The following is a 15,982-nucleotide window of genomic DNA, read 5'->3' as shown; positions in this document are numbered from 1 at the left end:
ACTAAAGTCTCGTTTGACAACTTTTAATTTTAGCCAAAAAGTCATTATAAATTATTGCATCATTCTTTTTATTTTTTTACATACTTTTTTATAAAAAGTCAAAAAATTATTAAAATAATATGTTTCCAAAGGAGACCCTATATAAAGGCATGTATGCCTCAGTTGTAAAATCACCAAAACATTTGAATGCGGGCTGTTCTTGAATTTATTTATACTTTTTTTTTTTTGGCAGCAAAGCACCAGAAGTGGTGACTATTGATGTTCATGCTGCTAAACTTCTCATCACTTCAGGCCATCGTTATCTCGGCGTTAGGTTAAAACTACCCTATTTCCCTATTTATTTCTGTCAACTATGAACTTGGGTGGTTTACTTTTCAGGGCAAAATTTTTATAAAATTTTACACTTTAATTTTATATTTTGCATGTGATTGATCCAATTAATAATAATGATGGTTATGATTTTTAACTGAAAATGACGTGTGCTATTCATCTGTAACAAAAAATAATTAAAATTTTGTACTTGGTCTATTGTGTCAATTTTGTTGTGCTTTGATTATATGAATCAAGTTTGTGTAGGTTAGATGATATAAGACAAGATGTGGGAGATGATATAGAGATGAAAAATTAGAGAAATAGATCTTGTACATAGATTTGGCCCGTGAAACTGTCTAAGATCCAACTCTCATACCATGTAAAATTACTAAAGGGCATCCAACTTGTAGTATTACGTTTATACTCGTGTCAATTTTTTTTCTATTTTTCATTAAAAATACTGATGGTCATTATTAATTAAACACAAAATGTAAATTTGAAAGGTAAAATTGTTGCAATTAGAATTATATATGAATCACATTAACACAATAAGTAATCTAGAGGGACTACTACCCCAGTTTACATTAAACATGTGTGTTTAACACCCCTGAAGGTTAATTTTTAGCCTTATCCTATTTTTTTTTTTTTTTTTATTTCTTATTTTGGGATTTTTTGAGTAATCCCAATCTATGAAATTCTGTTGTAAATATATATATTGTTGAAGTTCAGGAAGGGTGAAGAATCCTAAATTTATGGAGGAGGTTTTATCAGTTTGCAAACCAGATGATCATCTTATCGTGGTAAATATAAATATTATGGTTGGTTTTAATTTTATCTTTCTTCTAAAATACTTCATAATAATAGGTTAATTATTAAATATTAGGTAAATTATTGTTTCTGATTTTACTGGTTTTTTTTTTTTGTTTTGATTGTTCAAAGGGATGCGGAAGTGGGGTGAGAGGGTAATTTATAAATAAACTGGGCCGAGCTAGGTAAATGGGCCGCGGTAAAAAGGGCCGAGTGAAAGGACCTTGCAGTTAGATCGGTCCAATTTTACTTGGGGTTACCACAGTCGGTGTGGTGTAATTAGCTCGGTCATACCATTCTGAGCCGAGATGATTTGAACTTTCCTCAGGACCTTGCTCTTGATTAGCTCGGTCCAAGCTTGCTATGGTTAGCTCGGTCTCGACGGACCAAATCGAGGTACAAGCAATAAAGTGAAGAACCAAGCTACTTGGAGCTCGGTCATTTCTGCCGCTTTAGCATGGCTATGTTAGCTCAGTCATTTTGTCATACTACCGAGGTAAGACCATCTCACTTGGTTTAAGCAGTGAGGGGGGCGTTAAAGGATAATCATTGTCTTTCAAGAGTGTGATTCCTAGGAGGACTCTACATGGAGGAATAAGAGTCCTACTAGGATTGTGCCACGCGAAACCTATAAAAACTCACAACATCACCTGTGGAGAGGTAACACAATTTTGATTCTCAAATACACAGAGCTTTTGTCTATTTGTTTATTTGTCTATTTTGCTGACTTAGGCATCGGAGAGGTATCCGGCACACACCCGCCGGCTAGCTCACGTTTGTGTTTTCAGGGAGTAAAACGACGACGTTTGGAGGAACGCAGACTTGGTCAACAGGATTATACGAGAAGAATTATTTCGTGCTCGTACAATTGGCGCCGTCTGTGGGAAGTCCAGAAAGAACAAAACCTCTTGATCAAGTTTTTCCTCTTTAATTGAAAGCAATGGCGCACAGCGAAGATTTGCCGCAATCCGCTATCGACGAACAAACCCCTGAGGGGGGTGGGAGGCGTGAAGGTTTGCCTGCTATCCCTCCCATGGCGGATTTAGAACCCCAGCAACAGAACCCCCGGAGGGATGCAAGGGGGAGGCAGGCTAACAGCCCCCGTCGCTCTCAAAGTCCTAAAAGACAAAGGCGGAGGATCGACCCTCAAGTTCTGGAAGATCGTGTGAAGGAGCAGGATGAGTTGATAAGGAAGATGGCGGCAGACATGGAGTCAATGAAGCGCCAGATCAAAGGAAAAAGGGTGGCGACAGAAGAGGGGCGCAAAAGCAACACGCCCCCTCGCCACTCGGAAGATTGTGGTAGGCATACCACACCATCACAAACAGAGAGTAGGAGTCTGAGAACAGACGACACTCAGTCAAGAACTCCTAGGACTCATTACTCCAGGTCTGAGAGAATGAGAACTGAGAAGTCATAAACTGAGGGAAGCACCTATCGGCTCTCGCGCACGCAGCAGACGTCATCCAGGCAGACGGAGTTGCCTAGATCATTCGATTTGCAAACCGTGCTAGAAGAAAGGGTACGATGGAAGGAAGATAACAGGGCGCGCGACCCGCGCAAAGTTTCATCCCTTCAGCGGTTGGCTCCTCAGACGCATAGGAGCGTCGAGGTAGGAATGCCAATACCGCGTCTTGCTTACGAACCAACAGACAAAGCATTAGCAAAGCTGCAGACCTCGCCGTTCGTTCCGGCAATTGAGAACGCACCACTACCTTTGGGCTTTCACCAGCCCAAATTCACCACTTATGAGGGGAAGACGGACCCCTACATGCACTTGAGCCACTTTCGCCAGGTTATGGCAGTATACCGGCGAAACGAGGCTTTAATGTGCATCCTTTTTTCTATCCAGCCTAGGCGACCTGGGTCTAACTTGGTTCGAAAGGCTACCAGAAGGCAGCATCGCCTCCTGGGCACAATTAGCAGAGGCGTTCGTGACAAGGTTTAGAACGAACACCAATACACCAGTGGAAATCGATCAGCTACTCTCCATTGACATGGGCGACAAAGAAACATTGAGGTCCTACAATAGTCGCTACTGGGAAACTTTCAACCAGATAAGATATTGTCCTACAAACCTCGCCATCGCACAATACAAACGGGGCTTGCCAGTCGGCAACAAATTGAGGGATTCAATCACTATGACGCCTCCCCTCACGATGGAGGCCTTAATGGAGGGAGTGCACCAACATATTCGTGTGGAAGAGGATGGCACCCGTGCTAAGGCGAAATCTGGCACAACAGCAATACTAGATAAAAAGACTTCAACAAAAGTCAACACGATAGAACGACCAAGCAGGAATGGGCGAGGCAAACGGGCCAACAAAGAGGATCCAGACAAAAGGTGGCTAAGAGTTCGCACTGTCATTACCACAGTGTTCAAAAAACCAATCTATCGGATTCTCAGTGAGATACGTGACGAACCTTTCGTCAGATGGCCAGCTAAGTTGGGAGAAGCACAGAAGGACTATGACGAAAGGTCTCGGTGCACCTTCCATGATGAAAAGGGGCACCGCACTGAGAATTACACGCCGATGAGACAGCACTTGGAGGAGTTAGTGGCAGCTGGGCACCTGGACCAGTATATAGAAGGGGGGACACTGCCAGCTCCCTAGAACCATGACAACCCAAACGGAATGCCGATTGACGCCCCACCTCAAGGCGTGATTAACGTAATACATGGGGTATTCGAACCTGAGCGAGTATGTGAGCTCAAAGGAATGATCAAGAAGGCTGAGCACTTAAGGGAGGTATTAAGTGCACAACCTGCCATCAAAAAGAAGAGAACAGAAGCCACAAATGTCATATCTTTTTCAGACAGAAACTTGGCAATGATATATTGCCCTCACAATGATGCACTGGTCGTCACACTCCGCGTCAAGAATTACGACATCAAACGGATTTTGATCGACTAGGGAAGCTCGTGTGAGATAATGTATTACGAAACCTTCAAACAATTGAAACTGGAGGGCAAAGACTTGGCGCCTGCAACATCTCCTATAATCGGATTCAACTCAATGTCAGAGTGGCCAGTGGGCAAGATAATCCTCCCAGTCAGAGTAGGAAGCATGACGAAACAGGTGGAATTTTGGGTATTGAAAATCCCTTCCACTTACAACATAATCTTGGGAAGGACATGGCTGCACGACATGCGATCGGTAGTGTCAACCTACCATCAAGTGTTACGGTTCCCCAACGAAGCTGGAGTAATTGAAGAGGCCTTCGGAGACCAAATTATGTCCAAACAGTGCTTCGTCACAGTAAATGGCAGTCGCGCTGCCAAAAAGTATGTACAAATGGTGGAAGAACCAGAGAGCAATGAACTGTTTGCGGATGTGGGCAAGGCAGCTGAACAGAAAACAGTGGAAGACTGGGTACAGGTAAGGATAGATGAAAAGAATCCAGAAAAATTCTTTTTGCTCGGCTCATCTATGCCCAGCACAAAGAGAATAGAGGTCATGGAATTCTTAACCTCTAACATCGAAGTGTTCGCCTGGACGCTGTATGACATGCTTGGAATTGACCCAAACTTCATCTATCGCCAATTAAACGTCCATCCAAATGCCAGACCAATTATACAGCGCACTCGCAGATCAGCACTCCACCACGCCGAGATAGTGGCGGAAGAAGTGGGAAACCTTCTAGAAGCAGGAGCTATAAGAGAAATGCACTATCCCAAGTGGATATCCAATACAGTGGTGGTGCCAAAGAAGAATGAAAAATGGCGCGTTTGCGTGGACTACAAAACAGTCAACAAGGCATGCCCAAAAGATAGCTTTCCCTTACCCAGGATATACCAACTGGTAGACTTGACGACAGGCTATAATCGACTTAACTTCCTTGATACATATAGAGGTTACCATCAGATTGCTATGTATGAGCCTGACCAGGAGGTCACATCTTTTACAACGCCCAGAGGGTTGTATTGTTATAAGGTCATGCCCTTTGGCCTAAAGAACGCAGGGGCAACATTTCAACAGATGGTCACCAAGATGTTTGAACCATTGTTAGGCAGAACGATGGAGGCTTACATCGACGACATGGTGGTCAAGAGCAAGGATGAGAAGGACCATCTCAGGGACCTAGATAAGATGTTCCAGATCCTGAAGAAGAACAAGTTACGCCTTAATGTATCTAGGTGTGCGTTCGGCGTAGGATCAGGCAAATTCCTAGGCTTTCTAGTGACCAACCGAGGTATAGAAGCAGACCCCTCTCAGATCAAAGCAATTCAGAATCTAGAGAGGCACAACTCAGTAAAAGAAGTACAGCATCTCACTGGCATGGCAGCTGCGCTCAACCAGTTCATAAGTCGATCGTCAGACAGATGTCGACCACTCTTCCAAGCACTAAAGGCCAAGTTTGAGTGGGATAAAGAATACGACCGCGCCCTAAAAAGCCTGAAAGAATACATGTCTTCTCCACCGTTGCTAGTAACCCCAATACCTGGAGAATAGCTCTTTTTGGACCTGGCAGTTTCACAGCACACAGTCAGTGCAGTATTAGTTAGAGCGGAAGGAATCCAACACCTGCCCATCTTCTATGTTAACAAGACTTTGCTGGCGCAGAAATCAGGTACTTGCCATTGGAAAAACTGGCTTTAGCCCTAATGATGGCTTCTAGGAAACTTTCACATTACTTCCACGCCCACACCATAATCGTCTCAACAGCTTTTCCATTAAAAGTTTTGTTTGAGAGGACGAACTTTTCTGGGAGAATCTTGAAATGGGCGGTGGAATTAGGACAGTATGATATCAAGTTTCAACCCAGAACCGCAATAAAAGCTCAAGCTTTGGCAGACTTTATGGCAGAGTTCACACCAGGAAGTCATCACATCTGCTCAGTTAACTTAACTGGTACAACCGAAATGGGGATGGAAAGTGCTGCAGGAAACACGCAACCCCTAACACAGGATACTCAGCCGCATCCCAAGGCGTATCGGATTGGGGAAAGTGCAGAAGAAGCAAAACATGCTGCACTAGGCACTGACTCATCAACAAAGAAAAACTTGGTACAGTCAGATAGTGAGGGGCAAACAATAGGTGTGGACTTGGAAGAAAACATCAGCAACACTTACGACCCAAAGACATCATCCGACCCCTCAACTTGCTGGAAACTATTCGTTGGAGAGATGTGGAAGCTCTTTGTGGATGGAGCATCTAACAGGCACGGTGCAGGACTTGGCATAGTCCTCATCTCACCAGATGGCCTAGTAGTAGAACAAGCAGTCAACCTAGGCTTCCCAGCATCAAACAATGAGGTGGAGTATGAAGCGCTCTTAGCAGGCCTAAAATCAGCACTTTTCATGCAGGTCACCGAACTAATGGTTTACAGCGACTCCTAACTGGTAGTAAACCAGATTTCAGGCGACTACGAAGCAAAGGATGAGAGGATGGCCAAGTATCAAGATTTAGTCAGAAAGGAGATCATGAAGTTCGAAGTAGTGCGAATAGAGCAGATTGGCAGAGAAGAAAACAGCAGAGCAGATGAATTAGCAGGCTTTACTTCGATGGCAGATACATCCATCCCACATTCACTACTGATCGACTTCCTACCAAGACCAAGCATTGAAGAACCCGAAGTAGCAGAGGTATGTTGTGCCGAATTAGGGCTTTCATGGATAGACCCCATTATAATGTTCTTAAAAGACGGCGTCTTACCCGAAAAGAAGAAAGAGGCCAACAAAATAAGAGCAAAGTCACAACGATTTTGGCTCTCCCCATCTGTGGCCTTGTACAATAAATCCTTCACAGGACCTTACCTAAAGTGTGTTCATCCCAACAAAGTCAAAGCATTCTTGTTCAAGATACACGAAGGCGTATGTGGAAGCCACCAAAGGAGAAGATCATTGGCTTACAGAGCAATCTCGCAGGGATATTGGTGGCCTTACATGCAAGCAGATTCAGAGAAGTATGTCAAGAAGTGCGAGAAATGTCAGAAGTTCACACACCAAATACATCAACCATCCAGAGAGCTTCTAACATTAACTAGACCATGGCCCTTCGCAATGTGGGGCTTGGACATAGTAGGACCACTTCCGACGGCACTAGTTGTGGCAGACTTTGTGGCGCCACTATGTCCAAGCCCCACATTGCGAAGGGCCATGGGCTAGTTAATGGTAGAAGCTCTCTGGTTGGTTGATGTATTTGGTGTACAAACTTCTGACATTTCTCACACTTCTTGACATATTTCTCTGAATCTGCTTGCATGTAAGGCCACCAATATCCCTGTGAGATTGTTCTGTAAGCCAATGATCTTCCCCCTTTGTGACTTCCGTATACGCCTTCATGTATCTCGAACAAGAATGCTTCGACTTTGCTGGGATGAACACACTTTAGGTAAGGTCCTGTGAAGGATTTCTTGTACAAGGCCATAGATGGGGAGAGCCAAAATCGTTGTGACTTTACTCTTATTTTGTTGGCCTATTTATTCTCTTCGGGTAAGAAGTCGTCTTTTAAGAACATTATAATGGGGTCCATCCATAAAGGGCCTAGTTTGGCATAACATACCTCTGCTACTTCGGGTTCTTCAATGCTTGGTCTTGGTAGGAAGTTGATCAGTAGTGGATGTGGGATGGATGTATCTGCCATCGAAGCAAAGCCTGTTAATTCATCTGCTCTGCTGTTTTCTTCTCTGCCAATTTGCTCTATCCGCACTACTTCAAACTTCATGATCTCCTTTCTGACTAACTCTTGATACTTGGTCATCCTCTCATCCTTTGCTTCGTAGTCGCCTGAAATCTGGTTTACTACCAGTTGGGAGTCGCTGCAAACCATTAGTTCGGTGGCCTGCATGAAAAGTGCTGATTTTAGGCCTGCTAAGAGCGCTTCATACTCCACCTCATTGTTTGATGCTGGGAAGCCTAGGTTGACTGCCTGTTCCACTACTAGGCCATCTGGTAAGATGAGGACTATGCCAAGTCCTGCACCGTGCCTGTTAGATGCTCCATCCACAAAGAGCTTCCATATCTCTCCAACGAATAGCTTCCAGCAAGTTGAGGGGTCGGATGATGTCTTTGGGTCGTGAGTGTTGCTGATGTTTTCTTCCAAGTCCACACCTACTGTTTGCCCCTCACTATCTGATTGTACCAAGTTTTTGTTTGTTGATGAGTCTTTGCCTGGTGCAGCATGTTTTGCTTCTTCTGCACTTTCCTCAATCCGATACGCCTTGGGATGCGGCTGAGTATCCTGCATTAAGGGTTGCGTGTTTCTTGCAGCACTTTTCGGCCCCATTTCGGTTGTACCAATTAAGTCAATTGGGCAGATGTGATGACTTCCTGGTATGAACTCTGCCACAAAATCTACCAAAGCTTGAGCTTTTATTGCGGTTCTGGGTTAAAATTTTATATCATATTGTCCAATTCCACCGCCCATTTCAAGATTCTCCTAGAAAGGTTTGCCCTCTCAAACAAAACTTTTAATGGGAAAACTGTTAAGACGATTATGGTGTGGGCGTTGAAGTAATACGACAGTTTCCTAGAAGCCATCATTAGGGCTAAAACCAGTTTTTCCAATGGCAAGTACCTGGTTTCTGTGCCCAACAAGGTCTTGTTAACATAGAAGATGGGCAGGTATTGGATTCCTTCTGCTCTGACCAACACCGCACTGACTGCGTACTATGAAACTGCCAGGTACAAAAAGAGCTATTCTCCAGGTATTGGGGTTACTAGCAACGGTGGAGAAGACATGTATTCTTTCAGGCTTTTTAGGGCGCGGTCGCATTCTTCATCCCACTCAAACTTGGCCTTTAGTGCTTGGAAGAATGGTCGACATCTATCTGATGACCGACTTATGAACCGGTTGAGCGCAGCTGCCATACCAGTGAGATGCTGCACTTCTTTTACTGAGTTAGGCCTCTCTAGATCCTGAATTGCTTTGATCTGAGAGGGGTCTGCTTCTATACCTCGGTTGGTCACCAAAAAGCCTAGGAATTTGCCTGATCCTATGCCGAACGCACACTTAGATGCATTAAAGCGTAACTTGTTATTCTTTAGGATCTGGAACATCTCATCTAGGTCCCTGAGACGGTCCTTCTCATCCTTGCTCTTGACCACCATGTCGTCGATGTAAGCCTCAATCGTTCTGCTTAACAATGGTTCAAACATCTTGGTGACCATCCGTTGGAATGTTGCCCCTGCGTTCTTTAGGCCAAAGGGCATGACCTTATAACAATACAACCCTTTGGGCGTTGTAAAAGATGTGACCTCCTGGTCAGGTTCATACATAGTAATCTGATGGTAACCGCTATACGCATCAAGGAAGTTAAGTCGATTATGGCCTGCCGTCAAGTCTACTAGTTGGTGTATCCTAGGTAAGGGAAAGCTATCTTTTGAGCATGCCTTGTTGATTATTTTGTAGTCCACGCGAATACGCCATTTTCCATTCTTCTTTGGCACCACCACTGTATTGGATATCCACTTGGGATAGTGCACTTCTCTAATAGCTCCTCCCTCTAGAAGGTTTCCCACTTCTTCCGCCACTATCTCGGCGTGGTGGAATGCTGATCTGCGAGTGCGTTGTATAATTAGTCTGGCATTTGAATGGACGTTTAATTGGTGACAGATGAAATTTGGGTCAATGCCAGGCATGTCATACGGCGTTCAGGCGAACACTTCGATGTTAGAGGTTAAGAATTCCATGACCTATATTCTCTCTGTGCTGGACATAAATGAGCCGAGCAAAAAGAATTTTTCTGGGTTCTTTTCATCTATCCTTACCTGTACCAAGTCTTCCACTGCTTTCTGTTCAGCTGCCTTGCCTACATCCGCAAACAGTTCATTGCTCTCTGATTCTTCCACCATTTGTACATACCCTTGGGCAGCGCGACTGCCATTTATTGTGACGAAGCATTGTTTGGACATAATTTGGTCTTCGAAGACCTCTTCAATTACTCTAGCTTCATTGGGGAATTGTAACACTTGATGGTAGGTTGACGCTACCGATCGCATGGCGTGCGACCATGTCCTTCCCAAGATTATGTTGTATGTGGAAGAGACTTTCAATACCCAAAATTCCACCTGTTTTGTCATGCTTCCTGCTCTGACTGTGAGGATTATTTTGCCCACTGACCACTCTGGCATTGAGTTGAATCCGATTAGGGGAGATGTTGCAGGCACCAAGTCTTTGTCCTCCAGTTTCAATTGTTTGAAGGTTTCGTAATACATTATCTCACACGAGCTTTCCTGGTTGATCAAAATCCGTTTGATGTCGTAATCCTTGACGTGGAGTGTGACGACCAGTGCATCATTGTGAGGGCAATATACCATTACCAAGTCTCTATCTGAAAAAGATATGACATTCGTGGCTTATGTTCTCCCCTTTTTGATGGCAGGTTGTGCATTTAATACCTCCCTTAAGTGCTCAGCCTTCTTGATCATTCCCCTGAGCTCACATACTCGCTCAGGTTCGAATACCCCATGTATTACGTTAATCACGCCTTGAGGTGAGGGGTCGATCGGCATTCCGTTGGTTTATTGTGGTTCTGGGGGGCTGACAGTGCCCCCCTTCTATGTACTGGTCCAGGTGCCCAGCTGCCAGTAACTCCTCCAAGTGCTGTCTCAACGGCGTGCAATTCTCAGTGCGGTGTCCCTTTTCATCATGGAAGGTGCACCGAGACCTTTCGTCATAGTCCTTCTGTGCTTCTCCCAACTTAGCTGGCCATCTGACGAAAGGTTCGTCGCGTATCTCACTGAGAATCTGGTAGATTGGTTTTTTGAACACCATGGTAATGGCAGTGCGAACTCTTAGCCACCTTTTGTCTGGATCCTCTTTGTTGGCCCGTCTGCCTCGCCCATTCCTGCTTGGTCGTTCTACCGTGTTGACTTTTGCCGAAGTCTTTTTATCTGGTATTGCTGTTGTGCTAGATTTTGCCTTAGCACGGGCGCCATCCTCTTCCACACGAATATGTTGGTGCACTCTCTCCATTAAGGCCTCCATCGTGAGGGGAGGCGTCATAGTGATTGAATCCCTTAATTTGTTGCCGACTGGCAAGCCCCGTTTGTATTGTGCAATGGTGAGGTTTGTAGGACAATCTCCTATCTGGTTGAAAGTTTTCCAGTAGCAACTGTTGTAGGACCTCAATGTTTCTTTGTCGCCCATGTCAATAGAGAGTAGCTGATCGATCTCCACTAGTGTCTTGGTGTTCGTTCTAAACCTTATCACGAACGCCTCTGCCAATTGTGCCCAGGAGGCGATGTTGCCTTCTGGTAGCCTTTCGAACCAAGTTAGACCCAGGTCGCCTAGGCTGGACGAAAAAATGATGCACATTAAAGCCTCATTTCATCGGTATACTGCCATAACCTAGCGAAAGTGGCTCAAGTGCATGTAGGGGTCTGCCTTCCCCTCATAAGTGATGAATTTGGGTTGGTGAAAGCCCGAAGGTAGTGGTGCGTTCTCAATTGCCAGAACGAGCGGCGAGGTCTGCAGCCTTGCTAATGTTTTGTCTGTTGGTTCGTAAGCAAGGCGCAGTATTGGCATTCCTACCTCGACGCTCCCAGGCGTCCGAAGAGCCAACCGCTAAAGAGAAGAAACTCTGTACGGGTCGCGCGCCCTGGTATCTTCCTTCCATCGTGCCCTTTCATCTAGCACGGTTCGCAAATCGGATGATCTAGGCAACTTCGTCTGCCTGGATGACGTCCGGTGCATGCGCGAGGGCCGATAGGTGCTTCCCTCAATATATGACCTCTCAGTTCTTGTTCTCTCACACCTGGAGTAACAAGTCCTGGGAGTTCTTGGCTGAGTGTCGCCTATTCTCAGGCTCCTACTCTCTGTTTGCGATGGTGTGGTATGCCTACCACGTTCTTCCGAGTGGTGAGGGGGCGTGTTGCTTTTGCACCCCTCTCTTGTCGCCACCCCTTTTCCTTTGATCTGGCGCTTCTTTGACTCCATGTCTGCCGCCATTTTCCTTATCAACTCGTCCTGCTCCTTCACACGATCTTCTAGAACTTGAGGGTCGATCATCCGCCTCTGTCTTTCGGGACTTTGAGAGCGACGGGGGCTGTTAGCCCGCCTCCCCCTTGCATCCCTCTGGGGGTCTTATCGCTGGGGTTCTAAATCCGCCATGGGAGGGATAGCAGGCAAACCTTCGTGCCTCCCACCCCCCTCAGGGGTTTGTCCGTCAATAGCGGATTACGGCAAATCTTCGTTGTGCGCCATTGCTTCCAATGAGAGAGGAAAAACTTGATCAAGAGGTTTTGTTCTTTCTGGACTTCCCATAAATGGCGCCAATTGTACGAGCACGAAATAATTATTCTCGTATAATCCTGTTGACCAAGTCTGCGTTCCTCCAAACGTCGTCGCTTAACTCCCTGAAAACATAAGCGTGAGCTAGCCGGCGGGTGTGTGCCGGATACCTCTTCGATGCCTAAGTCAGAAAAATAGACAAATAGACAAAAGCTCTGTGTATTCGAGAATCAAAGTTGTGTTACCTCTCCACAGGTGGTGATGTGAGTTTTTATAGGTTCCGCGTGGCACAATCCTAATAGGACTCTTATTCCTCCATGTAGAGTCCTCCTAGGAATCACACTCCTGAAAGATAATGATTATCCTTCAACACCCCCTCACTGCTTAAATCAAGTGAGATGGTCTTACCTCGGTAGTATGACAAAACGACCGAGCTAACATAGCCATGCTAAAGCGGCAGAAATGACCAAGCTCCAACTAGCTCTGTTCTTCACTTCATTACTTGTACCTCGGTTTGGTCCGTCGAGACCGAGCTAACCATAGCAAGCTTGGACCGAGCTAATTAAGAGCAAGGTCCTGAGGAAAGTTCAAATCATCTCGGCTCAGAATGGTATGACCGAGCTAATTACACTGACCGTGGTAAGCCCAAGTAAAATTGGACCGAGCTAACCGCAAGGTCCTTTCACTCGACCCTTTTTACCGCGGCCCATTTACCTAGCTCGGCCTAATTTATTTATAAATTACCCTTTCAATTGTCTTTATGAATATGTTATAACACTTTTATTTCGTTACTCTCCCTCTCTCTTATCTATTTCATCAAATAAAAAACATGTATTATTTTTGGTAAATTTTGTCTCACTTGACAAAAATTATGAATCTGTCCCTACTTTTCAATCAGGTGATTACAAAAACCATGCTCTTTCTTAATTTTAGTTTTAATTTAATATAATTTTTCTTTCTATAAACCCTCATCAAGCAATAAAAGAGCAACTTGTTGTCTAATGGGAATTGCAGGATTTCAAGAATGTGTGCAATATGGGAGGAGGCTATCTTGCATGGGTAGAGAATGGCTTTGCAGTGACTAAACCCTCGGAGGAGAAAGTGGTGCTTTGAATAATTTATCATTTAATATTTATGACATTTAACTGTATTTTAGTTGATGTAATCTACTCTATGTTCCACACATCTTTCACCAATAAGCATTTCACAAATCTATTATAGAGTTTATTTCTGATGCAAAAATAAAGGTAACGTTTGGTAGAATTATACAAATATGATTTGATAATAGAGTTGTATTTTAAGTTTATGAGTTTTGAAATTATGATTTGAGTGTAGAAAATTTGTTTGATTATGAGTTTTGAGTTGAGTGTTGAGTTGAGTTTTGAATGTTTGATGTGACATGTGAAATAAAAAAATTTGTTTGGTTATGAGTTTTGAAAAGAGTTTTCAAAGCTTAATTCAAAAAGTTATTAACTCATAGCCAAACACATAACTCAAGACTCTATTGAAAATTTTATTCAAAACTCATAACCAAACTCTTTTTAACATTCAAATAATAAAAAAAATGTCATTTTGGTATAAAAAAATAATTTTTATCTTTAAAAAATATTAAAAATAAATATAATTTTTTTTTTCAAATAACATGTAACGATTGACGATTGGCAATTGCAAAAAAAAAAAAAAAAAAACACTGTTCCAATCAGCCTACCAGACGTCCGGGGAGACGTCTGGGAGGATGACTGGATAGACCCAAAATTAAAAAATCCTCTGTTTTTCAGAATGGAGAACACGAAAGAAAGAGAGTAGCCAAACGTAAAGGAGAATTACATTTTGAAATGTGTGGTAGAATAACATTTTGAAAACTCCATCCAAACATGAAATGCAAATGGAGGGGTGGAATTACATTTACAGAACATAACCAAACACAGCCAAACATGCCCTGACATTTTGGATCAATTAAGTTTAAAGTCCTGATATCGTTAGTAAAATTTTTGTTAGGTTTAGATAGACAGAGTTTTAACCAAAATCTTACTAAACAACACAATAATTAAGCAATTGTATTGAGATTCTAGGCCTTGAAAGTTCAAGGACTTCCCTGGAGTAAAAATAATGACAATACAAACAAGAAAAAGAGAAAGAAAGAAGAAAAGATGATGTAAATGATTGAATGAACAATCAAATTACAAGTGAAGTACATTAAGACTACTCCTATCTAAATTTGAACTACTCCTATGTAGATTAGATATACTCTTAAGATAGAAAAGAAATGGAAATCAAGTCATGAATTAATTTTTGTTGGTCCTTTACAATAGAGTCATTAAGCCTCGTTTGGGAATATGTTATTTTAGTAACTTTTTGATTTTTTACAAAAATATGTGTAGAAAAGTAGAGAGTGTGATGTGACAACTTATAGCGATTTTTTAAATTTTTGGCTAAAATACTTAGTCTCCAAATGAGTCATAATTGCAACTTACAGAAAAAATGAAGGAAAAAACTTCCATTAACCACCACCTAAATACCTACTTTTAACTTCCTAAATCTTTCATCTTCTTTCTTACAATGCCATGTGTCTTCTATCCCTTGAATCTTTAAAACTTGTCTTAACTTCTCTTTAACCTCCAAGATTTTTCTGTATAGTAATAATAATAATAATAATAAGAAGAAGAAGAAGAAGAAGAAGAAGAAGAAGAAGAAGAAGTAATAGAAAATTCAAACCTAGTCATAATAGACGGAAAATTTATTTATGGTGTAAACAATACCCCCCAACTCTTTAAGAATGAGAGCACTCAAATTCTTGAAGAGTTGTATGAACATAAATATATAATAGAAACTATGAAAATTATAATCGATTGACCATATATATAATTTTTTTTGTGGCCACGTAGAAATATTTCTCCATTACTATTATATAAAAAATATAAACAAAATTCAGAATTTCTTTTTGTATACCACTTCATCAAAATTAATTTTTGATTTGCACCACAAAGCCATTGTAGTTGTTCGATGACAGAAATTATAATGTCAATTGACTTTAGAAATTTTTTGACAAAATTAACAATATCAAAAAATTCAAAATCATCAAATATGAATTGTTCATAATTTTCAGCCATGTTTGGCTTAAAATCATACCCCTAATTGGATTTTCACCATCATTTTGTGATGGTTGTTCATCAAATTTAGCCATGTATGACTTAAAGCCATGCATTCTAATTGGATTTTCACTATTATTTTGTGATTATTCATCAAATTTAGCCATGTTTGGCTTAAAACCATCCTTTCCAGTTGAATTTTCATCAGCATTTTGTGATAGTTGGTCAACATTCTTTGTCATATTTGACTTAAAATCATACATTTCAATTGGATTGTTAACATTAGAATGCTCAATATCCTTTGGCAACAGAGGTGGATCATCTTTTTCAATTAATGGCTTGAAAAATTGTACCCGGTATGCCATTTTTAGAACTTAATTTTTCCTTAGCCATGGTTTTTGTGGATAGAAAGGTTTGCTTGGAAATGCCTCTTAGAGCATCTCCAATGGTTTTCCATTGGAGCTGCCATGACTATAATATAGCAACTGTGTTAAATTTTGATGCTCCAATGGCAAAACATAGCAGCTGCCAAATTTGAGAAATGCCAGAGCTTGTGTCAAATTTGACACAAGCTTTGGCAGCTGCCATTTATGCCAA

The 15,982-nt window shown here is 42.4% G+C and overlaps 1 long non-coding RNA gene across 1 annotated transcript; it reads left to right on the top strand.

Moving 5' to 3' along the window:
- Window positions 1-229: 229 nt before the first annotated feature.
- LOC145801174 (uncharacterized) lies at window positions 230-13,516 on the top strand. The gene is made up of 2 exons (XR_014342210.1): window positions 230-313; window positions 13,311-13,516. It is a non-coding gene; the product is annotated as an uncharacterized LOC145801174 (long non-coding RNA).
- Window positions 13,517-15,982: the final 2,466 nt, after the last annotated feature.

Source organism: Camellia sinensis, chromosome 1 (genome assembly GCF_055761805.1).
Source record: "Camellia sinensis isolate YWXY chromosome 1, ASM5576180v1, whole genome shotgun sequence".
Classification (NCBI taxonomy): domain Eukaryota; kingdom Viridiplantae; phylum Streptophyta; class Magnoliopsida; order Ericales; family Theaceae; genus Camellia; species Camellia sinensis.
Note: the sequence above shows the minus strand (reverse complement) of the source record. Positions and strands in the feature narration are given on the sequence as shown.